The 17,176-nt window shown below is 43.3% G+C and overlaps 1 protein-coding gene across 1 annotated transcript in view; it reads left to right on the top strand.

Annotated features, from left to right (window-relative positions):
- Nucleotides 1-14,995: 14,995 nt before the first annotated feature.
- Nucleotides 14,996-17,176, top strand: part of palmdb (palmdelphin b) — a 40,269-nt gene continuing 38,088 nt past the window's right edge. The window contains exon 1 of the mRNA XM_035741674.2: nucleotides 14,996-15,157. The gene's annotated coding sequence lies outside the window, so the exon portion shown is untranslated. The remainder of the gene's footprint in view (nucleotides 15,158-17,176) is intronic.

Here is a 17,176-nt window from a genome sequence, read left to right as displayed (position 1 = left end):
TTTCTGCTGCCACTGACAATACCTGTCAAGTCTCCTGACTACACCCATCTAGCAGACTGTTCAGGGTAAAATTGCTTTGACACGAGTTCGACCTCACTTGTTGTTCCAACACTCTCTGTCATTTGGGGTTTAGTCTGTGAGAGGTGCGTGAGACAAGAACGCAGAGGTGGGAGATAGATGGGGAGAGAGGAGAGAGGAGAGAGGTGGGAGAGAGGAGAGGTGGCAGAGAGAAGAGATGAAAGGAGAGAGTTGGGAGAGATGAGAGGAGAGAGGTGGAAAAGAGGAGAAGAGAGAGGTGGAAGAGAGGAGATGAGAGAGATGGTAGAAAGAAGAGGAGAGAGGAGATGTAAGAGGAGATGAGAGAGGTGGGAGAGAGGAGAGGATAGAGGACAGGAGAGAGGTGGAAGAGATATGAGAGAGGAGAGAAGTGGCAGAGAGGAAAGGAGAGATGAAGTCATCAGTGTGTGAAAAACTGCAGCCTCCATACTGCAGCTCTCCTCTCCTCTCCTTTCCTCTCCTCTCCTCTCCTCTCCTCTCCTCTCCTCTCCTCTCTCTCCTCTCTCCTCTCCTCTCCTCTCTATACTCTCCTCTCCTCTCCTCTCCTCTACTCTACTCTCCTATACTCTCCTCTCCTCTCCTCTCCACTCCCCCTTTCTCCTCTCCGCTCCTCTGCTTCCCTCTCTCTCCCTTTCTCCTCTCCACTCCTCTCCTTCCCTCTTTCTCCTCTCCTCTCCTCTCCTCTCCTCTCCTCTCCTCTCTCTCTCCTCTCCTCTCCTCTCCTCTCCTCTCCTCTCCTCTCCTCTCCTTCCCTCTTCCTCTCCTCTGCTTCCTCTCCTCTCTCTCCCTTTCTCCTCTCCTCTCCTCTCCTCTCCTCTCCTCATATCTCCTCTCCTCTACTCCCCTTCCCTCCCCTCTTCTCCGCTCCTCCCCTCTTCTCTCCTTTCCTCTCTCACTGTAAACTGTTTACATCAGATCAGAGGCTATGACTGTATCATTTTGGATATACTGCCATCTGTTGGTTATATTGTATCAGTCCTGAAATGATGCACTGCTGATGTTTTAGCCAATTCCAGGAAACAAGCCCCATGTATTCTGACGGCAATACATTTCTTATCATTGGTTGGAACGGTTCTAGGAATATTCAAGTCCACGTGAAGTTGATTAAATTTTTGAGATTTCTATTTCAATTACTTTTATTGAGCCTATGTTACATTAGCAGCTTTATGCTAACATTGATGATATCCGCAATCAATGTTATGTCATTAGGTGCAAACAGAAGCCATGATTTGCGAGACTTTCTTTCAAAGTTAAGGAATGCAGACCACATATCAGGCCCAAAGAATCCTTTAGTGGGATTGCCAGATTGGGTAGGTTGCCAGGTAATTTCCCCCCTGTGGTCACTCATTCACTCACTGCCAGCGCACATCACAATTAGTCTGTAATGCAACTAGCGTTGGAATCCTGTCTCCATGCATCTCCAAAGCCCCCCCCCCCCTCCCAGGCTGCTGAGGGGAGAACGGCTAATAATAATGGCTGGAACAGATGGAATGGAATGGCATCAAATCACGTTTATGATGTATTTAACACCATTCCACTGATTCCACTCCAGTCATTACCATGAGCCCATCCTCCCCAAATAAGATGCCCCCAACCTCCTGTGCCACACACACCCCTCCCTCCTCTCCCCAAAGCCCAGAGCAGACAGACACGGAGTTAAATAAAGCCCATGTGATTAAAGAGGGCTCAAAGAGAAGATTACATTTTTATTGAATGATATGATGATGATATAGATACATTACAATATCTAAGTCACCTAATAGTCTGATAGTTTAGATTTTCCACAAGTGTATTGCATTTCCAAGATGTAATAAAAGGTTTTCTTCTTCCCTTTTTTTATTTTTTATGACAGGATTGTGAGTATAAATTAAGATTGAACTCTTATTATCAGAGAAGAACATGTTATTTTACATGATAAATATTTGGCTTCGGCACACAAAACAAATTGAGTAGATAAAGAAATCGAATGGCACCCTATTCCGTACAGAGTGCACTACTTTTGACCAGATTCCCATACTAAAATAGTGCACTTTAAAGGTAATAGGGTACTATTTGGGACACAGACGCAGCGTGGCACCACAGAAACCCATCAGACAAATCTAGGAAAGAATGTCCGACAGAGGAAAAGGAGAAAGGCAACCCTCCCCTTTTATTCACACTCTCCCATTGCATGGTGGTTTACCTCGGGTGCCATAGCAACAGCATGGTACCTTTTAGCATAGCACCTGTGATGACTTGATCCAGCTTTAGTATTGGTCAACATAAACACTGAAATAGCCATTTTAACGCCTTATAAAGCAGGATAAAATATTTAACCTCTCCTGGGTACATTGCTCTGATTAACAGGCTATTCCCTGTGATCCAAACGCAGTACAGGATCCTCTAATGCATCACCCACAGAGAGTGCGGTCTGTCTGTCCGGCTGTCCATCAACCGTCCGCCCGTCAACCGTTCGTTCATCCGTCCGTCCGTCCTTCTGTCCGTTTGTCTGTCTGTCCATTTGACAATCTGTCCATCCATCAACTGTCCTTCTGTCCGTTTGTCAGTCCGTCCGCACGTCTGTCTATCCATCTTTCGGTCCATCTGTCGGAGAGATGGGGCTCCATTCACATTTCTCTCATATCACTATTGATGAACAGTAGGCTAGATAATAATGGCATCCCCAAACAATACCCCAGGACTAGAATGTGGAATGCCTCTGTACTCGAAAAAAGAGATGGATGGCCTGATTCTGTCACAGTATTCCATTGCTGACCTCAGAGGGATGACAAGCGTCTCAGACAGCATATCAAGTACAATACATTGTTGTACATATTGTACATATCTTGTCAATACATTGCTGTTCAACAGTCCTCCAAACTCTTCCACACACATGCACGCACGCATGTGCACAATGATAATATCTTCATCCTTTCCACTGCAGTCCCCTACAGTGGGCTGTGGATGACTACACTAGAGAGATACTGGGGGCTGTACTGCATTCTTCTTTAAGTAGGTCAGGTGAGCTACTCATAACTCCACAGCCAGGGTATAATGAGCATGGTGGTCCAGGATCGCCTGACCAGTCAAACACATCACTGACTGGCCAACACCATTTTGTGCAGGGCAATACATTGTGTCAACCAGGTAAGTAACCCTTTTCCAAGCCAGAACAGCCTGTAGGGCAGGAGACTAACTCCTGCTTCTGTAGTGTGACGCAGCTTGATGTACAAGTACTCTCCTTGGACAGGACACTAGTCAACCAGGTACGTGTGACAATGAAGATAATGTGAAAATGTTATATTTTTAATGTATTGAGTTATTGCCTCTTATTGAATATGCAGAAGAACCTTTTTGTATAAGCCTGCAAGGAGACTCAAGCATTGACTCTAGCAGAGACAGATCCCCCGATAGCACATACGATGTGAGCGCAGCGGTCAGTCTGCTTGACCAGACTCTGGATCCAGGACTATAATTGACCAGACTAATGTGACTCTGGATCCAGGACTATAATTGACCAGACTAATGTGACTCTGGATCCAGGACTATAATTGACCAGACTAATGTGACTCTGGATCCAGGACTATAATTGACCAGACTATTGTGACTCTGGATCCAGAACTATAATTGACCGGACTATTGTGACTCTGGATCCAGGACTATAATTGACCGGACTATTGTGACTCTGGATCCAGGACTATAATTGACCAGACTAATGTGACTCTGGATCCAGGACTATAATTGACCAGACTATTGTGACTCTGGATCCAGGACTATAATTGACCGGACTATTGTGACTCTGGATCCAGAACTATAATTGACCAGACTAATGTGACTCTGGATCCAGGACTATAATTGACCAGACTAATGTGACTCTGGATCCAGGACTATAATTGACCAGACTATTGTGACTCTGGATCCAGGACTATAATTGACCAGACTATTGTGACTCTGAATCCAGGACTATAATTTACCGGACTAATGTGACTCTGGATCCAGGACTATAATTGACCGGACTATTGTGACTCTGGATCCAGAACTATAATTGACCAGACTAATGTGACTCTGGATCCAGGACTATAATTGACCGGACTATTGTGACTCTGGATCCAGGACTATAATTGACTGGACTATTGTGACTCTGGATCCAGGACTATAATTGACCAGACTATTGTGACTCTGAATCCAGGACTATAATTGACTGGACTATTGTGACTCTGGATCCAGGACTATAATTGACCGGACTATTGTGACTCTGGATCCAGAACTATAATTGACCAGACTAATGTGACTCTGGATCCAGGACTATAATTGACCGGACTATTGTGACTCTGGATCCAGGACTATAATTGACCAGACTATTGTGACTCTGAATCCAGGACTATAATTGACCAGACTATTGTGACTCTGAATCCAGGACTATAATTGACCAGACTATTGTGACTCTGGATCCAGGACTATAATTGACCAGACTATTGTGACTCTGAATCCAGGACTATAATTGACCAGACTATTGTGACTCTGGATCCAGGACTATAATTGACCAGACTATTGTGACTCTATAATTGACTGGACTATTGTGACTCTGGATCCAGGACTATAATTGACCAGACTATTGTGACTCTGAATCCAGGACTATAATTGACCGGACTATTGTGACTCTGGATCCAGAACTATAATTGACCGGACTATTGTGACTCTGGATCCAGACTATAATTCTGTGACTCTGGATCCAGGACTATGACCAGAATGACTCTGGACCAGACTATAATTGTGACTCTGGATCCAGGACTATAATTGACAGGACAGACTAATGTGACTCTGTATCCAGGACTATAATTGACCGGACTATTGTGACTCTGGATCCAGAACTATAATTGACCAGACTAATGTGACTCTGGATCCAGGACTATAATTGACCAGACTAATGTGACTCTGGATCCAGGACTATAATTGACTGGACTATTGTGACTCTGGATCCAGAACTATAATTGACCAGACTAATGTGACTCTGGATCCAGGACTATAATTGACTGGACTATTGTGACTCTGGATCCAGGACTATAATTGACCGGACTATTGTGACTCTGGATCCAGAACTATAATTGACCAGACTAATGTGACTCTCCAGGACTATAATTGACTGGACTAGTGACTCTGGATCCAGGACTATAATTGACCAGACTGACTCTGAATGACCAGACTATTGTGACTCTGATCCAGAACTATAATGACCAGACTATTGTGACTCTGGACTATAATTGACCAGACTATTGTGACTCTGAATCCAGGACTATAATTGACCAGACTATTGTGACTCTGGTCCAGGACTCTGTGACTCTGAATCCAGGACTATAATTGACTGGACTATTGTGACTCTGGATCCAGGACTATAATTGACCAGACTATTGTGACTCTGAATCCAGGACTATAACTCTGAACCAGGACTGACCAGACTATTGTGACTCTGGATCCAGAACTATAATTGACCGGACTATTGTGACTCTGGATCCAGGACTATAATTGACTGGACTATTGTGACTCTGGATCCAGGACTATAATTGACCAGACTATTGTGACTCTGAATCCAGGACTATAATTGACTGGACTATTGTGACTCTGAATCCAGGACTATAATTGACCGGACTATTGTGACTCTGGATCCAGGACTATAATTGACCAGACTAATGTGACTCTGGATCCAGGACTATAATTGACCAGACTATTGTGACTCTGAATCCAGGAATATAATTGACCAGACTATTGTGACTCTCCAGGACTATAATTGACCAGACTAATGTGACTCTGGATCCAGGACTACTATTGTGACTCTGAACCAGGACTATAATTGACCAGACTAATGTGACTCTGGATCCAGGACTATAATTGACCAGACTAATGTGACTCTGGATCCAGGACTATAATTGACCAGACTATTGTGACTCTGAATCCAGGACTATAATTGACCAGACTAATGTGACTCTGGATCCAGGACTATAATTGACCAGACTATTGTGACTCTGAATCCAGGACTATAATTGACCGGACTATTGTGACTCTGGATCCAGGACTATAATTGACCAGACTATTGTGACTCTGAATCCAGGACTATAATTGACCAGACTATTGTGACTCTGAATCCAGGACTATAATTGACCGGACTATTATGACTGGATCCAGGACTATAATTGACCAGACTATTGTGACTCTGAATCCAGGACTATAATTGACTGGACTATTGTGACTCTGAATCCAGGACTATAATTGACCAGACTATTGTGACTCTGAATCCAGGACTATAATTGACCAGACTATTGTGACTCTGAATCCAGGACTATAATTGACCGGACTATTATGACTGGATCCAGGACTATAATTGACCAGACTATTGTGACTCTGAATCCAGGACTATAATTGACCAGACTATTGTGACTCTCCAGGACTATAATTGACCAGACTATTGTGACTCTGAATCCAGGACTATAATTGACCAGACTATTGTGACTCTGAATCCAGGACTATAATTGACCAGACTATTGTGACTCTGAATCCAGGACTATAATTGACCAGACTAGTGACTCTGAATCCAGGACTCTGACTGGATCCCAGGACTATAATTGACCAGACTATTGTGACTCTGGATCCAGGACTATAATTGACCGGACTATTGTGACTCTGGATCCAGAACTATAATTGACCAGACTATTGTGACTCTGAATCCAGGACTATAATTGACCAGACTATTGTGACTCTGAATCCAGGACTATAATTGACCAGACTAATGTGACTCTGGATCCAGGACTATAATTGACCAGACTATTGTGACTCTGAATCCAGGACTATAATTGACTGGACTATTGTGACTCTGGATCCAGGACTATAATTGACTGGACTATTGTGACTGAATCAAGGACTATAATTGACCAGACTATTGTGGCTCTGGATCCATGACTATTGACAACAGCCCATAGTGGGCACTGTTGATCTGTCTATTCCCCTAGGTCTCGCTCTCTGTGGCACCAGGGTGCTTTGATGTGTCTTTGTCTCTGAGATGCTGGAAAACAAACCAGCAGTAGGGGCTGGAGAGCTCTGGAGTGCACTCGCCCATCCCCCATTCCTCTCTCTTGCACATCAACTGAGGAAGTACTATTCCGCTGTAAGTGTGTGGAGTTGGGGGTGTATGTGGGCGGACATGACTGGGAAGGGTTGTGTGAGTGGCTGAGTGCTTTCGTGTTTAAGGGATGGGAAAGAAAGAGGTTGAGCTTTTAAAATACGGTAATACACCAGAAACCGTAATACAGAAGAACCGATATACATGTGAATTCATATCTGTTAATATTCAGCCACCGGTTTTTATCCACACTCTAACACATCATTGATAGTAAAAGAGAGGGATGAAGAGGTGAAGGAGAGAAAGAAAATGAGAGAGTGATAGATCTAGTGACAGTAGCTACATGACTCAGGCTGGTTCCCAGAGTAGCCCTCTACATGATCGTCACCAGACTCTTCATCAACCATCTCAACGACCACCTTCCTCTGATCAAGCCATGAATCTTCTCTCTCTATCTTTGGAGGATGCATGCACTCAAAGACTTGACCTCTATGGGTTGACCTTTACTATAGCTAGGATACTCGTGAGGATGTATTGGTTGTTTGTTTTCTGCTTTTGAATATAGGAATTTTATAACGTATTATTATGAATTAAATCTGGTTCCCTGGCTGTCTCGCCGCTGAGACTTGACTGTATGTGATGTGGTTGATTGTAAAAGAGAGGGACGCAGAGGGGAAGGAGGGAAAGAGAAGGATAGAGTGACATTAGTTCCCCTGGCTCTCTCTCCAGTGTGACTTGGCTGTGTGTGGTGTGGTTGTCAGTGTTGAAGCTGTCCTGCTCTCCTCCCATGTGAGATGCCTTTCTCCCGAGGGAGCGGCAGACAACAGAACAGATGACCAGTGTGCTCTCCTTCCGCCCATCTCTCTCTCCACGTATGTCTCACTCACTTCCTAGCATTTGTTCTCCTTGATCTTTTTGCCTGTCCGTCTTTCCGCTTATTGCCGCCTCTGTTGATCTCCCTCCCTCTCTCTTTTTGTCCCCCGTGAAAGTGTCTAAGAGTCTTTTGTGTTTTTCCATTTTACTCGCCACATGCACCTGCGTATTGACAGGCCAAAAAGGCTTGGCAGCGAACTCATTATTCTCTTTATAGCAAGAAGGTATTAGCAGAGACTGAACGCATTACATGACAGTTATTTATATCAGCTGATGCTTACTCGCTATCAATGTCATTGAAGGCAGTGCAAAATGCTATCTCATTGAGAAGCTGTCCAAACCACAGCAAGGCAAAGATGATGTGGGTAAGGCCTCTCACAGGTGGAAGGCAAACCACCACGTAACAAAACACTAGCAATGTATTAGAACACAGCTGCGTGACATTTCTACATTTCGTTCCCTAACAAGACTTTTCCATTTGTGATTTGTTTTCCATCTTCAAACAGGAAACAATGTCAGTTCCTCCTTCGAACACAAATGATTGGTTGAGTTGTATCCAGGGTGAATTCAATTATTTCATGGCTCCCCACGACAGACTGTGTGTGGGAGACCCAAATGTGCTGCTGGTGATCCGTCCAGGGAAAATACAGAGCTCTAGTCAGACCCCGACCACAGATTGTGCATGTATTTCCATTCATTAGAGAGTGAAAGGGGAATATGTCGTGTTGACGAGGGTGGCGTGTTCGGAGGCGAATGTAGTGGTGGAATGTCCCACACTTTCCCCCTTTCTGGTTGTCTGTCTGCCTGTCTGCTTCCTTCTCTGCCTGCCGGTCTCCATCTGCCTGCCTGTCTCTCTCCCTGTTGTTACACTTACTACCTGTCTCTCTGCCTTCCTGAATGTCTGCCCTTTCTCCCTATCTTGCCGTCTCTTTGGCTGTCTCTCCTCCTGCCTGCCTCTCTTCCTGCCTGCCTTTCTCTCTCCCCGACTGCCTGTCTGCCCTCAGCAATGTGTCCTATCCCTCATCTGTGTGTGTGTGGGTGGTGGTGACCAGCCTGCAACCTGTTAGTGCATTCTGTCCCTCTTAGCTAAGGCCCTCAGGCATGTGAGGCTCTGGTGAGAGCTAGATCAGCAACGACCTCCTCCTAGAGTGTGACATCATCAGAGGGTATGCGGACGCTGTCATCCATTAGTCAACAACTTGTCTTAAACCCACACACTGACTTGTTGAAACTTTTGTGTTCATTTTTTAAAGATTTTGTATTGGAAACAAACTACACTTCTGGGTCTCTCGCCTTAGGACACAAAATGCTTACTGTTACATACTAATATATTGCTTACTTATTGTAACACACCATCAAGAGTAAATCCAATAAGCATTTCTCCATGTCAAAATAAGTGGATGATTTACTAGGATAATTTCTTCTCTGTAGTGTTAGCTTGTGAGAGGAGCTAGCTATGTGCAGGACCTATCTTTAGATTAGAGCTAGAAGAGTGAGTTGGAGACGGTTCAGCTGGTTGCCATGGATACATTTTTATATCTGCCTGAGGCTCCCAGAGCTGTAGTTAGTGTGAACGATGTGTGGATGTGGTGCTGAGTATTGCACTCTGTGAACAAGAGTTTATATGTAAAATTGCTCAATTGGTATAACAAGATTATTGGTGAAGGCAGATCAGTTAGCAGTGAACAGTTTGTGTTAACACTGACTGTAGGTGTAGTTGTGGGCAGCGTGTCCAACATTTACTGGCCGATTCAAAAACATTTTACCCTTACAGAAAACCCACATAATTTCACATGGAAAATCACATGATTTCACGTGTGAAATTACCAGATGTTTTGCACATGTAAAATTGTATTTCACATGCAAAATGTCACGTGAAATCATGTGAAACCATGTGGTAGATTTTTTATTTGAAGTTTCACATGTGGATTTTCACTTGTGATCACATAACCTTTCACATCAGCCCCACCTACATATACAGATTGCCTCAACTAGCCTGTACCCCTGTACACTGACTCGGTACAGATTTAATTTGATTTGACATGTGAAATCATGTGAAACCATGTGGTTTTGGAACACTTCAAATGTGATGATATCAAGAGTATATTTTTCACATGAGATTTCACAGGTGATGCCCTGCAAACAAAAATCATTAGGATGTCCTTGAAACATAACACAGTTTTCAAATTACATATTTGTTTACATTGAGTATGTTCATTTTTACAGCATTTATTATTCAATATGTGAAGAGGTTAAAATGGGATGTGAACTCTCAACCTCTTGGTTGACAGCATTCCAATCTTCCTGCTACACCACCATTTCTGTGTCAATAACTGATTTCACATGCATTCCTACACTTTGGACTTCAAAGTAATTCTCGGATAAAACATGAATATATTCTCCACCATTTGACAATTATACAGAAAACCCTCAATTTGCTGAAATAAGTCAATTAAATCAATGATGAGAGAATAGTCAGATTAGTCAGATTAACTGATAACTAAAATAGCAGTGCAGATTTCACTCTTTTGATAAGTGCAGAGATGTATTATAGGTAATGAATGTGGAGAGAACTTCTGAGAATGCTATTGACTTTGTGATGCAGCAGGAAGATCAGCTTATCCCAAATCCAGAGGTTGTGAGGTGAAATCCCACGGGGAGTTATATTGTACATGTTCAGCACTAAGTTATCATGTCAAATTGGTTAAAGATTTGTACACTTTTTAGAAAAGCTAAACAGCATATCACTTACATTAAAATATTGTGGGGAATATTGTATAATGGTGCCGGAGGGGATGGCTGCCGTTTTATGTGTGCCTGTGTTATTGTGCTATTTTGTTTGTTTTTTCGCGTTGTCTGTAACTTATTTTGAACATAATGTTAATGCTACCGTCTCTTAATACCGAAATGAACTTCTGGACATCAGAACAGCGATTACTCACCTCAAACTGGACTAAGATTTTTTTTCTTTAATGAGTCCACCGCAAAGGATATACTGCTTTCTCAAGGAACCGGCCCAAACCCCGTAATTTGCGTGAAGAAAAGACGGAGAAAGACGAGGGGCGTCGGTGTGTGTCTAATATTATTATTAATAATGTCTAATATTAAAGAAGTCTTGAGGTATTGCTCGCCTGAGGTAGAGTACCTTATGAAAAGCTGTAGACCACACTTATCTACCAAGAGAGTACATAATATACTCATCTATATTATTCATAGCCGTCTATTTACCACCACAAACCAATGCTGGCAGTAAGTTCGCACTCAACTAGCTGTAGAAGACCATAAGCAAACAAGAAAATGCTCATCCAGAAGTGGCGCTCCTAGTGGCCGGGGACTTTAATGCAGGCAAACTTAAATCTGTTTTACCTAATTTCTAGATGCAACCAATGGAAAAAACAACTCTAGACCATATTTACTCCACACACAGAGACACATATAAAGCTCTCCCTCGCCCTCCATTTGGCAAATCTGGCCATAATTATATCCTCATGATTCCTGCTGACAAGCAAAAACTAAAGCAGGAAGTAGTGTGACTCGCTCAATACTGAAGTGTTCAGATGACGCTGATACTACGATACAGGACTGTTTTGCTAGCACAGACTGGAATATGTTCCCGGGATTCATCCAATGGCATTGAGGAGTATACCACCTCAGTCATTGGCTTCATCAATAAGTGTGTCGACGACGTCGTCCCTACTGTGACAATACGTACATATCCCAACCAGAAGCCATGGATTACAGGCAACATCCGCATCAAACTAAAGGATAGAGCTGCCGCTTTCAAGAAGCAGGACACTAATCTGGAAGCTGACAAGAAATCCTGCTACACCCCCTCAGACGAACCATCAAACAGGCAAAGTGTCAAAACAGCATTAAGACTGAATTGTACTACACCGGCTCTGACACTCGTCAAATGTAGCAGGGCTTGAAAACTATTACGGACTACAAAGGGAAACCCAGCTGCAAGCTACCCAGTGACGAGAGCATACCAGATAAACTAAATGCCTTTTATGCACACTTTGAGGAAGCAACACTGAAGCATGCATGAGAGCACCAGCTGTTCCGGATGACTGTGTGATAATGCTCTCGGTAGACAATGTGAGCAAGACCTTTAAACAGGTCAACATTCGCAAGGCCGCGGGGCCAGACGGCTTGCCAGGACGTGTGCTCCAAGCATGCACGGGCCAGCTGGAAAGTGTCTTCACTGACATTTTCAAACTCTCCCTGACCGAGTCTGTAATACCCACATATTTCAAGCAGACCACCATAGTCCCTGTGTCCAAGGAAGAGAAGGTAACTTGGCTAAATGATTACCTCCCCATAGCACTCACGTCGGTAGCCAGGAAGTGCTTTGAAAGGCTGGTCATGTCTCACATCAACAGCATCATCCGGGATACCATAGACCCACTCCAATTTGCATACCGCCCCAACAGATCCACTGCCCTTTTCCACCTGGTCAAAAGGAACACCTATGTGAGAATGCTGTTAATTGACTACATCTCAGCGTTCAACACAATAGTGCCCACAAAGCTAATCACTATGCTAAGGACCCTGTGACTAAACACCTCCATCTGAAACTGGATCCTGGACTTCTTGACGGGCCGCCCCCAGGTGGTAAGGGGAGTCAACAACACGTCTGCCACGCTGATCCTCAACACTGGGGCCTCTCAGGGGTGTGTGCTTCGTCCCCTCCTGTACACCCTGTTCACCTTACGACTGCATGGCCCAACATAACTCCAATACCATCATTAAGTTTGCTGACGACACAACAGTGTGAGGCCTGATCACCCACAACAATGAGACAGCCTATAGGGAGGACGTCAGAGACCTGGCAGTATGGTGCCAGGACAACAACCTCTCCCTCAATGTGAGCAAGACAAAGTAGCTGATCATGGACTACCGGAAAAGGTGGGCTGAACAGGCCCACATTAACATCGACGGGGCTGTAGTGGAGCGGGTCGAGAGTTTCAAGTTCCTTTGTGTCCACATCACCAACGAACTATCATGGTCCAAACACGCCAAGTCAGTCGTGAAGAGGGCACGAAAACACATTTTCCCCCTCAGGAGACTGAAAAGATTTGGCATGGGTCCCCAGATCCTCAAAAGTTTCTACATTGGTACCATCGAGAGCATCCTGACCGGTTACATCACCGCCTGGTATGGCAACTGCTCGGCATCTGACCGTAAGGCGCGACAGAGGGTAGTATGTACGGCCCAGTACATCACTGGGGCCAAGCTTTCTGTCATCCGGGACCTATATACTAGGCGGAGTCAGAGAAAAGCCCAAAATATTGTCAAAGACTCCTGTCACCCAAGTCATAGACTGTTTTCTCTGCTACCGCACGGCAAGCGGTACTGGAGCGCCAAGTCTAGGACCAAAAGACTCCCATACTCCCAAGCCAAAAGACTGCTGAACAATTAATGAAATGGCCACCCGTACTATTTACATTGACACCCCCCCTCCATTCGTTTTTTACACTGCTGCTACTCGCTGTTTATTATCTATGCATAGTCACTTCACCTCCACCTCTATGTACAAATGAACTTGAATAACCTGTACCCCTGCACATTGACTCGGTACCGGTACCCCCTGTATGTAGCCTCTTCATTGTAATTTTATTGTGTTACTTTTTTATTATGTTTTACTTTTGTTTATTTGGTAAATAGTTTCTTAACTCTCTTGAACTGCACTGTTGGTTAAGGGCTTGTAAGCATTTCACGGTAAGGTCCTACACCTGTTGTATTCGGCGCATGTGACAAATAAAGTTTGATATGAAAACCCCCATACCATTTCATTACTCCCCTTCCAAAAAACTTGTGAATGTTTTCACATGTTGAGCTGACATGTTTACATGTGAAAACAAAAGAGAAACATGTGAGGTTAATTGTTCACATGTGAAACCATTAAATTCACATGTGAGGAGAATAACATGTTTTCATTGTAGTTTCACATGTTTTCATTGTAGTTTCACACACAAACTTCACATGTGAAAATAACATTTTCACTTTCACATGTGAAAAACTTTTACGTGAAAATGTACCTCTCACATATGAAATTGCATTTTCACAACTGAAGAACATTCACATTTGAAAATAGAATTTTCAGTTTTCAAATGTTGTCACGTGTCATCTCATGGTATCCCATGTTGAAATGTTGCATCCCCATGTTGTCACATTTATTTCACATGAGATCATGTTTTCACATATAGCTTCATGTTAACACGTTGCATTCACATGTCACATGTTATCACATTAACTTCACATAAGATCATGTGATTACGTGATATATATATGTTTTTCCTTAAGGAGAATTTTTTATTTTTTAAATATTTTGCTGTCATTGCTGTAACTGAGTTGAGCTGGTTACACTGACCCCTCTCTCAATTTTATTACAGTTTGTATGTTCTGTTACACTACCATGAGTCTGGTATTTATGTCATTGTAGGAGTGTTACTGATGGAACACCATGTTGTATTGGTCCCCTACTACACTAATGATAGTCTGGTCAGTGGCCACACTCAGACAGGACACCTAACAACACAGCAGAGCAGAGTCTTTTGTAGCTCATTTTGGAGTGGAGTAATTTACTAATTGTGTGTCAGCACTGATGTCTGTGGATGTCCATCAGGGGCAGGAACAGCTGATCACACTAACATAGGGACAGAGGTGTGAGGGACAGACTCACACTGACGGAGGGAAGAGGTTTAACATGTACCATTTATCATTGTGTTGCAGTAGTGTTTTTGAGATTGTATACAGTGTCTGTCTGTCTGTCTGTCTGTCTGTCTGTCTGTCTGTCTGTCTGTCTGTCTGTCTGTGTGTGCGCGTGCATGTATGGAATTGAGCCATTGTTTTGGCATTGGTATGCTGGCAGGCACATGGTTGAGCAGCTCCACTGTGGCAGGCTCATATGCAGCAGAGAGAGAGAGAGAGAGAGAGAGAGAGAGAGAGAGAGAGAGAGAGAGAGAGAGAGAAGCGGCATTCCACTAGTCAGAGCTCAACCCCCAGCCTACCTGCTATCTTCTCACAGACACAGTGATGCAGGATTCCAACACGCTGTGCTGAGAGTGAGCTCCTTCTGCTTCTGACACACCACACAACACATCACACAACTCTCTTCTCAGCCAAACACAACCGGTGAGTTTCTACCTTTTCCGTTTTTCTGTGGTTATTGGGCTGTTCATTTCTGTCTTTTTGCTTGTTTCTAGTAGAAGTAGTTAGCAGCATGTTTGCCGTGAGTGGACTTTTGGGATGGCTCATACTGTTAGCATCATAGGATTGTAACTGGTTGTATCCTGATTCTGTTCTTCAGTTTGGTTGAAATATAAAGACAACACAACACAGCCTAACTGTTTCTCTGGTTCGTGAGGTGGCTAGCTAACTGCACTGTTGTTGTTCCTGGTATAAAAAGATCATGCCAAGGGGTCTTTTGATTGAGTAATCTTTTAATCTGTGTAATCCTGGACATCTGTGCTCCGCTGTCCTATTCTCCCCATGGGGGGTCTGTCAGTCTAATTTAAGGGGTCTGGGCATTATTAAGCAAAAACACTTTCCTTTCTAGACACAATCTGAAAGCCCCAAGAGTCACCCTCTAACTAACTAACTGGACCAGATGTAACTAACATAGTTCCTCTCCACTTTAGTAGTTTAGTAGTTTCTCTATCCATTTACTACTCGATGGGAGTGTCTTTACGTTTTAGTTAATGCTTTGTGGATATTGTCCTTTACATGTACACAGACACAAATACACTAACACCCACACACACGCAAATGTGGCAACCAAACACACAAATCACCTCCTTACTCTGTACACCCACATACTGAATCTCATCACCTTAGAGAGATTCTGTAGTTGAGTGAAGAAAATGACTTCATAGAAACACTATTACATGGATTTTGGTACTGTTCTCATAGCCCAAAGAGCTATGAGGCTGTCATTGTATATAAGGATGTGTTCTTAACTGACTTGCCTAGTCTACAGCCAGTGGTAAATGTGGTAAATGTATCTTCATACTAGTTAACACGACATGTTGAAGCTGTAATATGCCACTTTTTGGGCAACCCGACCAAATTCACATAGAAATGTGAGTTATAGATATGTCATTCTCGTTGAACGCAAGTCTAAGAAGCTGTAGATCTGTTCTATGTGTGCTATTTTTATGCTCCCCATTCTTGAGTTCAGTTTTTGAGTCTTTTACTTTCGGTTTGGTACACCAGCTTCAAACAGCTGAAAATACAATATATTTGGCTTATGGAAAATATATTTCACAGCAGTTTAGATGGCACAGTGATTCTCTACACAATGACTGCTGATTTGGTCACATCAACTGAAACTATTCTAATTTTAGCAACCAGAAAATGGCAGAGTGATTTCTGCATATTGCACCTGTAAGTACAGTACATTCTTGGAAAAATGGTTCCAAAAGGGTTCTTCAGCTGTCCCTATAGGATAATCTTTTTTGGTTCCAGGTAAAAACCCTTTTGGGTTCCATGTAGAACCATCTATGGAAAGGGTTCTACATGGAACCCAAAGGGGTTCTACCTGGAACCAAAAACAGTTCCTCAAAGGGTTATCCTATGGTGACAACCGAAAAATCCTTTAAGATTCTAGATAACACAGTTTTTCTAAGAGTGTACAGTACGCTACTGTATATGGGTCAGTGTATCGCCAGTGGATCATGTAAATATATCTACTGTATGTCCAGTTTCCATGCTAGAGGCAGATGCTAGAGGAGCTAGATTGGGAACCCTAACCCTTAATCCAGTGATCAGATTAGGGATGAGAGATTACAAGGTGTGTCTCTCTGGACTGTGACGGTGGCCAGTCTGAGATAGCTGGGGCTCAGGTTATTGTGGCTAGAACACATAATTAAATAGAACACGCCTATGTCTCTCCTAACATTTATTCCAATTGAATGTATTATTGACCAACATGGTTGACATGATCTGCACATTCTAGAGCTTTGCAGGTCTATGACATCAACCTCTCTAGTGGATTATAGGACCACTATGAGTCAACTGGCCTCTCACCATGCAGACCCATCTCATTAGAGAATGTCAGTATGTAACTATGGTTATACATCATTATAGAGGCATATAACTATGATTATAGATTATTATAGCGGCAGATAACTTGACATATTCGAATGATCCCAT

Source organism: Oncorhynchus keta, chromosome 28 (assembly GCF_023373465.1).
Source record: "Oncorhynchus keta strain PuntledgeMale-10-30-2019 chromosome 28, Oket_V2, whole genome shotgun sequence".
Lineage (NCBI taxonomy): Eukaryota > Metazoa > Chordata > Actinopteri > Salmoniformes > Salmonidae > Oncorhynchus > Oncorhynchus keta.
Note: the sequence above shows the minus strand (reverse complement) of the source record. Positions and strands in the feature narration are given on the sequence as shown.